The sequence below is a fragment of the Danio rerio genome, chromosome 9 (genome assembly GCF_052040795.2).
Source record: "Danio rerio strain M-AB ecotype USA chromosome 9, GRCz13ab, whole genome shotgun sequence".
In the NCBI taxonomy this organism is placed as follows: domain Eukaryota; kingdom Metazoa; phylum Chordata; class Actinopteri; order Cypriniformes; family Danionidae; genus Danio; species Danio rerio.
Window position 1 is genome coordinate 48,927,501 of NC_141029.1, and position 15,000 is coordinate 48,942,500.

The 15,000-nt window shown below is 37.2% G+C and overlaps 1 long non-coding RNA gene across 1 annotated transcript in view; it reads left to right on the forward strand.

Annotated features, from left to right (window-relative positions):
* LOC147842429 (uncharacterized) overlaps positions 1-15,000 on the forward strand; it is a 96,403-nt gene that overhangs the window by 961 nt on the left and 80,442 nt on the right. The gene's annotated exons all lie outside the window — the stretch shown is intronic.

The following is a 15,000-nucleotide window of genomic DNA, read 5'->3' on the forward strand; positions in this document are numbered from 1 at the left end:
GATGGGTGAGTGGGTGGTTGGGTAGTTGGTTGTATGGATAGATAGATAGATAGATAGATAGATAGATAGATAGATAGATAGATAGATAGATAGATAGATAGATAGATAGATAGATAGATAGATAGATAGATAGATAGATAGATAGCTCATACTTGTATTGCAAGTGCTTGTTTTTCACCCATTAGTTAATTTATTGTGTTCACATTTGCCTTGTATGCCCCAGTTCTTTTGTAATTTTCTGTAACCTTCTTTATATTAGGGCTCAAAGCAGTCTGTTTCTTGTCTGTACTTTTTTTTCTGCCCAATAATCCCTGATGTCACAGATTCACCAGATACCGCATTGTTATGTATGGTCATGGTTAGTAATTGACCTGGGAACAGTATCATTGCACTGTAGAATGGCTATTTTTAGGCCAATAAATTCCAAAGTGCAATGCTGTGGAACCGTCCAGCACACGGAGGCCCAGTGACCTCCTAATAACAGCCCTGCTAAGCACACACTTTAAATGGACACAGAAGGCTGTTCCTACTCATTCAGTTAAAAACATCACTAAAATCCCTAAACACTCTTTAATCTGTACTGTATATAGACGAATCAATCCATACAGTATTATTATTATTATTATTATTTTTTAGATGGGTTGATATGCCAGTGTCAATATTTATGCTAAACACAGAAAGGGAAATCAAATAATGGATTAGTCTCATAAGATTATAGACAAAAACAGGCCAAAAATAAATTCAGTTTATAGTTTGTTTTAGGAGTTTGAAATGACTCGCCAAAGCAAATTTTCCATTGACTTATCAAGTGATCTCTGGAATCTTTTTATAAAAACACGTATTACTATTTTTATTATTAATGTTAAAAAAACAGTTCCATATTTTTGTTGATGCTTTGATAAGCCAGCACCAATATGTATTCCCTAAACACAGAAAGCAATGTCAAGGAATGAATTAGTCTCATAAGATTTCAGACAAAAACAATTTAAATTCAGTTTAGAGTTTGTTTCAAAAGTTTGAAATTACTTGCCAGAGTTTTCCATTGAGTTATTAAGTTATTTCTAGTATTATTGTATTATTAATTTTTACATTAATGTTAAAAAAAACAGTTCCATACTTTTTTTTTAGCAAAATCAGCACGGTCTTAATATAAAAAGTATCAAAATGTTTTTAAGGTTAATATTAAAAAGATCATTACAATAATACCAGAGATGACTTGATAACAATCATCGGCAATACAAGAAAGTTCTATCTATCTATCTATCTATTTATCTATCTATCTATCTATCTATCTATCTATCTATCTATCTATCTATCTATCTATCTATCTATCTATCTATCTATCTATCTATCTATCTATCTATCTATCTATCTATCTATCTATCTATCTATCTATTTTTGCTTTGATCATAAAAAAAAAACATTGTTTCTTTTTTTTTTGTTGAGACTGTGCTGGATTTTCTGGAAAAAAAGAAACAGAAGTCAGAAGTTTTTTTGTGCACAGAGCAAAAATTGTCTTTGCTTTTTTTTCCCCATTGATTGTGTTCACCTGTGCCTTATATGCCCACCGTTCTTAAGTTTTTTTTTCAGTATTGGAGATAAATTGACAGATAGATAAATTGATAGATAGATTTAGGCCCAATTTCAATTCTCCTCTCATTCACCTCTCGTTTTGCATGTTCACGCCAAGAGGTAGAGGTGTCCCAATTCTCTTTAGTTTGAATGCGTAGGGCTAAAGGGAAAGGGTAAATAGTCCTTCGAATGAAGATTTTTCAGGACCACACTCGAAACCAAAAGGGTAAGAAAATTTCCCAGAATACACCTGCCACAACGGCAGTATTGCTGAACCCAGAAGTTCACAAATTAGTTTTTTTTTTGTCATTTTTATAAAAAACAATCACATGTTTTAATATATTCATAACCGCGCTCGTGTTTTACCGTTATGATTTAAAAAAAAAAAAAAAAAACGCTAAATTTCGCCATGTATAATCCATAATCATATCTCCTGTATAGCAGTCAAACAACATTCTGACACTCGATGACACTCGAATACCCTGTCAGAAAAGTCTAGTGGCTGGGAATGGGCTTTTTACAGTGTCTGCTATAATGTTAATGTTGTATTTGTGTGTTTACATAGATGAATATGGCCACTCTGTAAATACACAGTAAAGATATGATCTTATTGCCACATTAGATCGTTATGATAACATAACATATGCCTTCAGTGATTTCTTGAAGACAAATGCCAAAACATAGCACAAATGGATTAATTACAGCAGTTGCAATCGTCTGATCTCATATGAAGCATGAGATGGCGATGATGTGATGACGTGTGCAGGTGCTGTAGTGCTGTCCTAATTCTTAGGGGTAAATTTTGAAGCCCTTCCCCTTCACCCTCTGTTTTAAGGGCCAAAGGGAAGGGGTCTGTACTTTCTTGTTTTGCCGATGCTTATTAAGTTATTACTGGTAATGTTGTTTTTATTATTATTATCATTACTATTATTATTATTATTATTATTATTAACATTAAAAACAGTTTGATACTTTTTATTGAGACCGTGCTGAATTTGCTGGAAAATAACATTTTTTTTTTCCAGCAAATTCAGCACAGTCTCAATTTAAAAAAAGTATTAAAGTATATATTTTTTGTGCACAAAAATCTTTAATTGCCACATTTGATCAAATTAATACATACATGCTCAATAAAAGTATTGAAAAATTCTTTTTGAATCAAGACTATTACACTGCAGTTTTTACAGCACTGTCACAAACGTTTTTTTGGTGATGTGTCATCTATTCTAGGGAATGGAAATCTTCAGCAGATGTTGGTGTGAGCTAGCATTACGAGATGTACAATGGAGTGAAAAAGATGACATAGCTATGATTTGATTTTTCTGATGTTGTAATAGTTATGAGGTATGATAGTGAATGATGTTCTTCAGATGGCAGAGCATTAAAACCACCCTCAAAGTTCTGACCCAAGCACGCTGACTCCATTTGCACACATCCTTAGGGGATCCAGAAGTTATCCATTCCTCAATCTGTTATTTGCTGTGATTCAGAACGGATTCAGATCTGGTGGTCTTGAACTTGCAGCCACTAATGAACTGTGGCTCTCTGCTTTAGGCTGGTCTGTATTAGCTTTGCAACTGTGGAGAACAAAGAAAAAAAAAGATAATGGCTCTTTTCCAAATTCTAGTGAACTGCCTATACTCACACTATTGAGGCTGTTACAAAAGATACACTGTAAAAGTTTCTATCCAAGTTACGTTTAGCTGCATTTTTAATGATAATAAAATTGGAATTACACATTTGTGATTTTTTTCTTCAACTGTTTAAAGACATAACCAAAAATTACATACGTTTAAATATACACAACAAATCATACTTCCAAGGCACTAAAAGTAGGTGAAAATGTACAAAAATAAATTTCACCTCCTTTTTAAGTGTATTGTACTGTACTTATAATTTCTGTGTGTGTGTATATTTGTGAATTCCTTATCCAAAGAGCACCGACACATCAATTACACCTGAAGTACTTTTAAGTTTGATTCTGAATTTATAAATAAATTGGTGTCTGCTATTGTAGTTGTGACTAAGGGCCCTATTATACACCCGGCGCAGTGTGGCACAAGGCGTGGCGCAGTAGTCTTTTGGTAGTTTCAGCTTGGTGCAAGAGTCGTTTTGAGGCGTTGCGCTACGCTGTTTAAATAGCAAATGCATTAGCGCTCATTTGTGCACCCATAGGCGTTCTGGTCTAAAAAGGGAGGCATTCTGAGTCGGACCGCTGGTGCGTCGCTATTTTGAGAAACTAAAATAGATTTTTCATCAGACCAAAACTAACCCGGTCTAAACTCCGGCGCAACTCGCTTATGCACTGCTTAATACGCACAAGAGAGCAATAGGCAAATATCTTTACATATGAAAAAATGTAAATATTAAGAATATATATAGGATGTAATAAGAATAGATATAGAATATAAATATAAAGGATTAAAATATTACAAAACATATTAATTTCTAGCCTACATAAATATGAAAAATCACTGCTTTTATGTCTTTTTCATCTCGGGAGGCTTTTTCAGTTCATTCATAACAATTTGCTTTTGTATAATGTTATTATTATTAGCAGTATTATTTATTATATCCATATTTATATTTGTTTTATTAAAAACAAGCTTAGATTTGTCCACCTGTCATATGTCCACCATATGGGGCACAGCATGTGTTTTAGGATATAACTTGCTATTATTATTCATTTATTCGTTTGGAAATTAGAACTGAATTTAGAAATAGTTTTGAAACAAATATTTGCGCTTAACAAACAAAATATTTATTTATAGACTAATTGATGTCTCTGCGTAAAGGTTTCCCTATCCAAGAGCAAAAGTGAAAGTGATCCATTATCTCTCATTCTCACGCCGTAGATGTTCTGTTTAACAGTTTTCTGTTAAAAAAAAAAAAAAAACTGTTAACTGTTTGCTTGTTAAATGCTCATTTTTTTCCACTTAGACTTACTTTGCGTCCTGTAAATAGTGAATTCGCTCTTGGTGCGACGCAGCTGACTCTTAAAGGGAATGGGAGATGAGACTCTAATTGGTTTATTCTCAAAACACACCTATAACTCATAAAGAAAATAAACTCAACCCTTTTAGAACGTGCACCATGGCGCAAGGCAGATTTCCCGTGCTTAAATTAGCAAAAACGTGTCCTGACACGCCCTGAAAGCATATGCGCCCTGCGTTTTGTGCTCTGCGCATGGACCGTCAAAATAGAGCCCAGTGGTACAAGCTGTAAAAGCTCCGCCCTCTTCTGGAGCTCATTTCCAGTTCATTTGCATATAAAGAAACACACACAAAGACTAGGGCTGTGTCCACACCAGACTCGGAAGAAGCGTCAAGAGCAAGTGATTAACATGTTAAGTCAATGCAAAGATGCTACTAGACATCCCACGGCTCAATAAACGCGAATAAGGCAGCACAAATGACATGATTCGCACGAATGAAGTGGCGTGATTGATGCGCTTGTATCGCAGGTTTTGGCGAACCACTCGAGTTGGAAAATCTGAACTTCAGTGGACATTTGCGCTGCGTTAATCCATCAGGAGTTTTCTCTTGTAGGGGCAGGATTATGACATAGCGCCTATTGTTGGTGTCCTAGGGGGACGATCCTGTTGCTGGTACCCAGAGAACAGCTCATCAAACTGGGCTTGGCTCAGTCGGAAGCACCTCTCAAAGCTTCCATCAACCAGGCATAGTTTCTAGAGGAGTTTGTGAACTCGCAGAGCTTTAGGGTTGCTGGTCTGAAAATAGCAACAAATCACGTCAAACAAATCTTGCGGCTTATAGCGCCGGTTGTATGCTTACACTCCAAATTGAGGGAACAATAAATATCAGCTGCTGTATTTTAATTGAGTACAGCAACAGTTTTTTTAATGATCATAACCAGGGCTTTACATTAACATCCGCCAACCCGCCAAATGCAGGTAGATTTCAGCTCTGGCGGGTTAGACAGACACCTCCACTTGCCACTTTGGCTGGTTGGAAATCATGTTTAAATTGTAGTTGTAATGTAATGTGTATTTATATAGCGCATTTAATGTGTATGGCCACCCAAAGCGCTTAACAATCATGTGGGGCGTCTCTCCACACCACCACCAGTGTGCAGCATCCACTTGGATGATGCGACGGCAGCCACAGGTCAACGGCGCCAGTGCGCTCACCACACACCAGCTATTGATGGAGTGGAGAGACGGTGATAGAGACACTTCGGTGGAAGGGGATGATTGGGAGGCCATGATCGTAAGGGCCGATAGAGGGACTTTGGCCAGGACACCGGGGTTACACCCCTGCTCTTTCACGAGAAGTGCCATGGGATTTTTAATGACCACAGAGGGTCAGGACCTCGGTTTAACGTCTCATCCGAAAGACGGCGCCCACTGCCAGTGTAGTGTCCCGTTCACTTTTACTGGGGCATTAGGACTCACACAGACCACAGGTTGAGCGCCCCCCTGCTGGCCTCATTAACACCACTTCCAACAGCAACCTAGTGTTCCCTAATGGTCTCCCATCCAGGTACTGACCAGGCTCAGCCCTGCTTAGCTTCAGTGAGCGGTCTTGGGCTGCAGGGTGATATGGCTGTGGCTTATCACCCTGTGTTTTCTTAAAAGCAGGGTTCGACAATAAGCATGGCCCAATATTCGTGCAAATCTGATCTTAGAATCAAGAAGCAGCACAACTGACAAAAATAACTGTGTTCGCGCAACAAAAGAATGCAGGTGAATACAGAATGAGACGATGATCACTCGCGCTAATAGCTGATGTGATGCGCGTGACTGTTAAAAAGCATGTGTGCTCCCGTTTACTTGCGAGAAGCAACCGTGCCTAGAGGAAGCGCAACTGGTGAGATCGATTCCCTTTGGAATAGACTGGACAAAGAGTGATGATCATGATTAGAAATCAGTCAAGTTTCATTTGATTTAGAACATACAAATACTGTGTCAAAATATTATGTACAATTTGCTGTGAAATTTATTATTTATTCGTTTAAATGATGACAGGTCTGAGTATGCATTCAGGAGAGACAAATATGATCATATTTCTGCAAAAGCTTTACAGAAATTTGAAACTGGTTTGTATCAAGCTAAGCATGTGCTTATTTTGCTGCTATTACCAATGTAAAGGTTAGTAAGCAAATTAGAAACAGATACATCATTCTAGTTGGTTTTGGTGGCTATAGATTTATTATGAATTTATGTAAGTCTGTTTTTTGTGCGTTTTTTTGCTTCGAGTCCTGGCTTGACTAGTTGGCATTTCTGTGTGAAGTTTGCATGTTCTTTTCGTGATTATGTTGGTTTCCTCCAGGTGCTCCGGTTTCCCCCACGGTCCAAACACATACGCTGTAAGTTATTGGGGTAAGCTAAATTGTCCGCAATGTATGATTGTCTGTGTGTGAGTGAGTGTGTATGGTTGTTTCCTAATACTGGATTGCTGCTGCATGAGCGTCCACTGCGTAAAACATGCTGGAGTAGTTTATTCTGCTGTAGTGACCTCTGAAATAGAGACTAAGCTAAAGGAAAATAAACAAATGATGAATAAAATTGTAAGTTTAGGCACCACCTTAAAAAATATAAATTCGTCATAAATTAATAAAAAAAAATAAACTATTATTAACCTATTAGGAATGAATGAATGAATTAGAATTAAAAGTCATGACTTAGGCCCACACGGAATCTCTGCATGCTGAAATCTGCACACTGTAAAACCCAACAGTCAACTTTATCATATGAAATGAGTGTAGTTAACTCAAAATGTACTGAAAATTAATTCTACTCATTTGAAAAGAGTTTTGAACTCAGTGTTGAAGGTAATAAGTTAATTAAATACCTCATTACTTCAACCTAAATGGAGTAAGTTCACAGTACTCATATAGATTCGTTTTTTTTTTTTTTTACTCAAATGGTTTGTAGCAATCGGTTTCCTCAAACGGCTTGAGTTGCCTCAACTTATTGAGTTTTACAGTACTCTTTTGGTTTGAGTTCTCTTCATTTATTGGGTTTTACTGTGTTCAAGATGCGTTGTTTACACAAATGGATTAAGTTCACAGTACTCATTAGGATACGTTTTTAAACCTAAATGATTTGTTGCAATCAGTTTCCTCAAACGATTTGAGTTACCTTAATTTTTTTGGTTTTACAGAGCAGATTTCCGCAGATTAATAGCCCATATTTAAGTCTATTTATTTACTTGTGTAAATGTTTGTAAATTTATATTTATTCAACTTTTAAATTAATTTCAGTAATAATATTGACTTAAATTAAAGTGTAATTTGATGTATTTACAAAGCAGTTTGTAAAGTAAAATTGTCTATCCTTTAGTAGACACAATACTATATGACAGGCTTGCTTTGTTTACCAAATCAGTCGATCTAGATGCATTCGCATTGTAAACCTCAAATACAAAGCTATTATTTTTATTTAATAATTTAAGTTTGTTGTTATGATACTCCCAAAATAGTTTCACATAAATCCGCGGATTATTTTTACAAAATTCTCAGCAGAAATAGCAAAAAATGTACGCAGATTCTCTCTGGCCCTAGGTATGACTTTTCAAAAAAAGGCCACATTTACAAATCATACATACTTTTTTTTTCTATCAAAACATAAATATTTCTATAATGTTAAATGTATAATGAGATTTTTTTTCTACATGTAGAAGTGCGATTCCATATTGATGGCCTTAAAACTAACAAGTATGGACAAAAAAGACAAAAAACTCCCATTTTAAAGGTTATTTTTTTTTTGTGTGTGTGTGTGTGGGGGGGGGGGGGGGGGGGTAGGGGTATGGGGGAGGGCTCCTTTACTCCCATTCACATGGCATGAGGACTGCTTTTTGAATGACACATGGAGTTGCAACAAATGCAGAACATTCCAAATCAGTTACTTAAAGGGTTCCATTTCAGTTACAGTGCTACCTATGTAGGCAGCAGGCAGCTTACTTGGAACACAGCCAGGAGAGAGAGAGAGAGCGAGAAAGAAGGAACCAAACACATTGAGAAATGAACAGAGCGAGCAGAGATCAGAGCGTTTGAAGACCCGCTCACCTCTTTCAAAATGCAGAACAGCTGTAATGATGTCAGTATGCATTGAGTGGAATATTCCAGATTCAGCATGAACATTGGAGTATAAATCTGTGTATTCAGGTGTGCGATGTGAAGTGTGAGGAATCAAGCAGCCAAGCGGAGGGGAGTCTTGTCTTCGGGCCAGTTCCTCTCTGGCACTGCCCTCTTCCCATGAACCCGAGCCCCAGAAACAAAGTGGGGGGATTATATTATCTTCCTCCAGACTCGTGAGGCTACATTTTCAATCGCAGCTGCATTGTGAATCCAGTTAGTAAAGGATACTGAGATGGTGCAGGGTTAGTGTCTTTTTTTATGACCGCAGTCTGTGACTAAAGAAAAACTGACCTTGGGAAGGGCCTTTACTTACCCTGTCCATTATGTTGTAAAGTCAATTAGATGTAAGGAAATAGAATATAATAGACACACAATTCAGTCTAACAACTGACATTTTTTTTTACTTTGACCAACTGTTATATATGAATGCTGTTGCCGTATTAGTGGCAACATTTTTTTTTTATTAAAAGATTTTTTTTTGATAGATAGATGGATAGCTAGATGTTTTCTTGTGCTTCCTCATGTTTTTCACTCATTTGTATATTGATTGTGTTCACCTGTGCCTTATATGCCCAAAGTTCTTAATCATTTTCCAGTATTGGCTTCAGACAGAGAGATGGATGGATGGATGGATGGATGGATGGATGGATGGATGGATGGATGGATTGATCGATGCTTTCTCACACTGCCAGTGCCTGTTTTTCACTCATTTGTTCATTGATTGTGTTCACCTGTGCCTTATATGCCCAAAGTTCTTAAATTCATTTTCCACTATTGGCTTCAGACAGATGGATGAATGGATGGATTGATCGATGCTTTCTCACATTGCCAGTGCCTGTTTTTCACTCATTAGTTCATTGATTGTGTTCACCTGTGCCTTATATGCCCAAAGTTCTTAATTTCATTTTACAGTATTGGCTTCAGATACATTGATGGATGGATGGATGGATGGATGGATGGATGGATGGATGGATGGATGGATGGATGGATGGATGGATGGATGGATGGATGGATGGATGGATAGATAGATAGATAGATAGATAGATAGATAGATAGATAGATAGATAGATAGATAGATAGATAGATAGATAGATAGATAGATAGATGGATGGAAGAATGGATGGAAGAATGGATGGACTGATTGATTGATTGATTGATTGATTGATTGATTGATTGATTGATTGATTGATTGATTGAATAATTGATTGAATAACTGATTGATTGGTTGATTGAGTTCTGCTTTATTATGCTCTGTCATATTGCCAATGCCCGTTTTTTTCAAGTGGTGCTCGCTGCAGAGCCATTTGAGGAGAGCTGAGCTCCAGCGAGGGGGAGCTTAAGCTTGAGCTCCACTTTTTTTGCACTTCTTCTACGAGTGATGTCACTGGGGGTAGGGTTAGGGGTGGAGTTGGTGTACGCATTAAAACAGCTTACAGGAGGAGGAGCGACAGCTCATGCTCCCCCTCGCTGGAGCTCAGCTCTCCTCAAATGGCTCTGCAGCGAGCACCCTCTCGTTTTTTTCACTCATTAGTTCATTGATTGTGTGCCTGTGCCTTATATACCCATAGATAGATAGACAGATTGATTGATTGGTTGATATAATTACATTGAATAATGTTCATAAATTTAGCCCAAATAAATAGTTTACAACCACCTTACATAAAAAAAAAACAATTGTAAATCTAAGGAATCCTCTTTGAATTCATTTTTTCCAGTGTACTCAATGTTCAGCTAGTTTGTCTTTCTAATTGCTCACCTTCAGATAGATCCACAGATTGGCCCATTCAAATGCACACACCTCACATATTTAAGCAGACAGCTGTACTTTTTTGACATGTTTTATAATCATCGGGAACTTGTAAGCCATCATAACTTCCTCTCACACAGTACAAGTCATGACCATATGTACGATTTTAAAAAGGAGGCGTGGTACCAAACCCCACCCTTAAACCCAACCGTCATTGGGGGATTAGCAAATCATACTAATTTGCATGAATTCGATTGTACGAATTCATACGAATTAGCCACTAAATCAAAAAGTTACGAATTGCCGTGAGATTATGTTGGATTTCCACAGTACGAGCTCGCAGAACAGCCAAAATCGCACGGTGTATGCGATTACCTTAAACACAAAACTGCCTCAGGAAGAGCTGTTAGTTACCCTGTCCATTATGTTCTAAAGTCAGTTAGAGGAAACACAATATAATAGACATATAATAGTCTGCAACATGTCAACAACAATTTTATGATCTACAAATGACAACATTTTTATTTTAAATTTAAAAGAAACTTCATTAGTAGATTGCAAAACCATTTGACACCAGTGGTGTAAAGTAACTAATTACAAATACTCAAATTACTGTAATTAAGTAGTTTTTCTTAGAAATTTTAATTTACTAAGTAGTTTTAAAAATGTGTACTTTTACTTTTCCTTGAGTACGTTTTTAGTGCATTATCTGTACTTTTACTCCTCTACTTTCCTTCAACTTAAAGTCACTACTTTATTTTTTCTTGTCTTTGGGAGTTTGAAAAATCAGTCCTGTGATTCCTGTCCAATCAAATCACACATAGAAGGTAAATTGCATCATAATAAACTACTTCAAGACATGTGCAGCAAACTGTTTGGAAGCATTAAAAGTGTCCAAGAAGATGTTTCAAATCTTTATACGCCTTGACCCAGTGACTGTTTAGATCAGGGATTCCCAAACACAGTCCTGGAGGGCCGATGTCCTGCAGATTTTAGCTCCAACTTGCCTCAACACACCTGCACGGATGTTTCTAGAAAGCCTAGTAAGAGCTTGATTAGCTAGCCCCGGTGCGTCTAATTGGGATTGGAACTAAACTTTGCAGGACACCGGCCCTCCAGGACCGAGTATGGGCACCCCTGGTTTAGATGCATGTCACTGATGAGAAGATGATGGATATTTACTCTATGATGACCGAAATGGCCTTAAACACCCAGCAGGCACAAGACGTCAACATGCCGTCAGATTGAAATTGTACCCTAACGCCGTGGGGACGCTGCATTTGGAAATGAAAATCAGGTTGAAATCAGGCTGATGTCAATGTCCACCGTCCAACCTAAAACTAACCAAATATCAACGTCTAATGGTGTTACAGCTTGACGTTGTGTCAACGTTACCATTATGATATCTATCAGACGTTAAATTTTGGTTGCCATGACCGATGAATAAATGTCAGTATTTGACGTCAATATGATGTTGGATTAAGATGTTGGCTCGACATTGGATTTTGGTCACTTTCTAACAACCTAAAATCAACGTCATTAGATTTCAATATTGGACATCAAAATAATGTTATCCTAAGGTGCTGGCTAGACAATGAATTTTGGTCACCTGACATTACAACCTAAATCTAACCTTACGTCTTATGACATTGTGTGCCTGCTGGGCAATAACTAAATGCACTACATAATGTTACGTTTTAACACACACATCCACAAATTTCATGTTAATGCATCAACTTTTAACAGCATAATACTCACTACGCATGAGTACTTTTAAAAGGGCTACTTTTTACTCCTACTTTGAGTAATATTTTCAACAGGTAGTTTTACTCTACTCATACTACATTTTTAGTGGTACTTTTACTTAAGTATGCTTTTTCAGTACTCTTTCCACCACTGTTTGACACACAAACATTACTCATTCATTCACTCATTCATTTTTCTTCAGCTTAGTCCCCTTGTTTATGAGAGTTTGCCACAGACAAATGAACCACCAACTTATCCAACATATGCTTTACGCGGCGGATGCCCTTCTAGCTGCAACCCAGTACCGTTGAGGCCAGTTGTGTGGTGGTTAGTGCGTCGACACATGCACTCCAGTGCTTGCTGCGGCCCGAGTTCGAGTCCGCCTTGCGATCCTATGCCGATCCTTCCCCTCTCTCTGCTCCCCATGCTTTCTTGTCAATTTTCTACTGTCCAATCAAATAAAGGTGAAAACCCCTAAAAAATAATTATAGAAATGCCAACTGGCCCAGCCAAGACTCAAACCAGCAACCTTCTTGTTGTGAGGTGACAGTGTTAAACACTGAGCCACCGCACCGCCCCAAAAATGTTACTATTAAATGTAAATTAAGAGAAACTGAGAATTTCCAAAGGTTTTTTTTTTTTTTTGTTACTTCCCTACCATTATTCATTCTTCTTGTATTCTCTTCCTCTAGACTCGTGAGGCTACATTTTCAATCACAGCTGCATCGTGAATCCAGTTAGTAAAGGATACCGAGATAGAGCAGGGTTAGTGTCTTTTTATGACCGCAGCGTGTGACTAAAGAAAATCTGACCTTGGAAAGAGTGAAATTAGCCTTCGATTACACTGTCCATTACATTGTAAAGTCAATTCAACGTTAGGAAATACAATAATGCGGTATGCCTTATAAAAGTTCATACCTCACAAATCAATTAGACATGCATTCAAGCTATAGTCTCTTGAAATGACAATGGGAATACATTCAAACCTACTGTATATGATGCATGTGTTGTTTATTTATTTACTTATTAATTTTTAATGTGTGGATAAATGTTCAAATAGTATACTGTTAACATGAGACATCTTTATAAACACTTTGAAGACATGAACTTATTAAAACATGAAACAGAATATTTCAAAAGTATGTCAAAAAATTATCTATATTAACAACACTAACCATCACTTTTGACTCAAATTCCTAATTTGCTGCTCATTAATAATTATTAAGGTAGTAGTTGGATTAAGGTATTGGGCAGGATTGGGTTTGTTATTAGATCATGCAGGATCACAACACCCCAAAACACTTTTTTTAAGATGTTGCCAGTCATCTATGTATCCCACGCTGCTGAAAACACTACTAGGACACATATATTTCACCAAAAAATGTAAATTTTTATTTATTTATTTATTTTTATAAGCAAATTTGTTCTTCCGGTTTGAAATGAATATTTGAAGCTATTTCACGGCGATTAGATCCTTGTGTGTGTTCCAGCATTGAGATTGGATGTCTGTACTGGAGAGTACAACGTGATGCAGCATTTTTTCATGAGAAAGACTTGGTTCAAACCAATCAGTGCGCTCTATTGTGTATGAGGTGTAACTTCATTAATATGCATGATAGCTCCGAATATTTTTTTTACCTGTTACGCTGTTCAGATGGCAGCAAAATGCTACATTGTGTTGCCAAAACAAGTGGCAGAAGAAGAATTGTTTGGAGACATGAGTCGTCACTGTTATGTTTATGAATGTGAAGGTTTTGTTTTCATTTCCCTGCTATGAGAGCGCAGCTGGACTCAGATGTGGATTACAGTGCATGTGACAGAAATATGTTTGTAAGGAACAAACATAGAGAGCTTTTCGCATCTGGAAATGGTGAAACCTGGATTTTCCGCTCGTCTCCTTTTAAAAAAGACGCGGTTTTAGTTGCTGTTGATTGTCCTGTCTCTACAGATTTGGTAAGTGTGTGATCAATGTTCTTTCTTTATGTTTAGTCAGATGGCAAACTTAGTATTTTCAGCAGTACTCTTTCAGTTTTTAAAGACATACCTTAGTCTAAATTGTTTAGTTACTAAGTTTATGTTAATATCACTACTATATTATGGACTGAAAGATCCGCTATAAATGCTGCTCTCCGAATGTAAACACCTTAATCAAGCTATTACTATTGTGTAGGATTTTTGTCACACTTTGTGCCAGGATAGTCTATATACACGCGGCTTTCTGATGCTATCCATCGAGTGCATCTAAGTAACCGAAAAATGTAGAGATTTTTTTTTCTTCCATTTGTCGTGCAGTACTAAACATTCCATTAAAACTACACTCTTCCAGCAGTACCTCGCATCCAATATCTTGTTTGTCACGGGGGGCATGCATAAAATCTTCCTGAATGAAAGTGAAGGAGCCAAACTGTAGTTAGAGTCAACAAATTAATAATTTGGCAAATAATTCGATTACTGATGTCCATGTCTTTCTCCCCTGCGTCTGTGTGTTGTTTTGCCTCTGTAAAAATTAGCGCATTCTCGAACCGAAAACTCTCTATTTTATACCCTTTCCTCTTTCCCTCCCCCAACACTCCCACCTAAACAGAGCTGGACACACCCACTTTCCTGACTTTTTTCAAACTAGAGGTGTGCAAACACCCTGCTGAGACGGGGGTTTCATGGCCCTTTAAGTACAGGTTCATATTTCAAGTACTTTATGTGCTTTACGAACAAATAAAAAGCCAGGATCCTAATAATAGGCTGACAATAAGCTACTAGCTAATAGTGAGAATTGGTGTCTAAACATAATGCATGATTTTATTTGTTTTGCTAATGTCTTTATTCATGAATTTTTC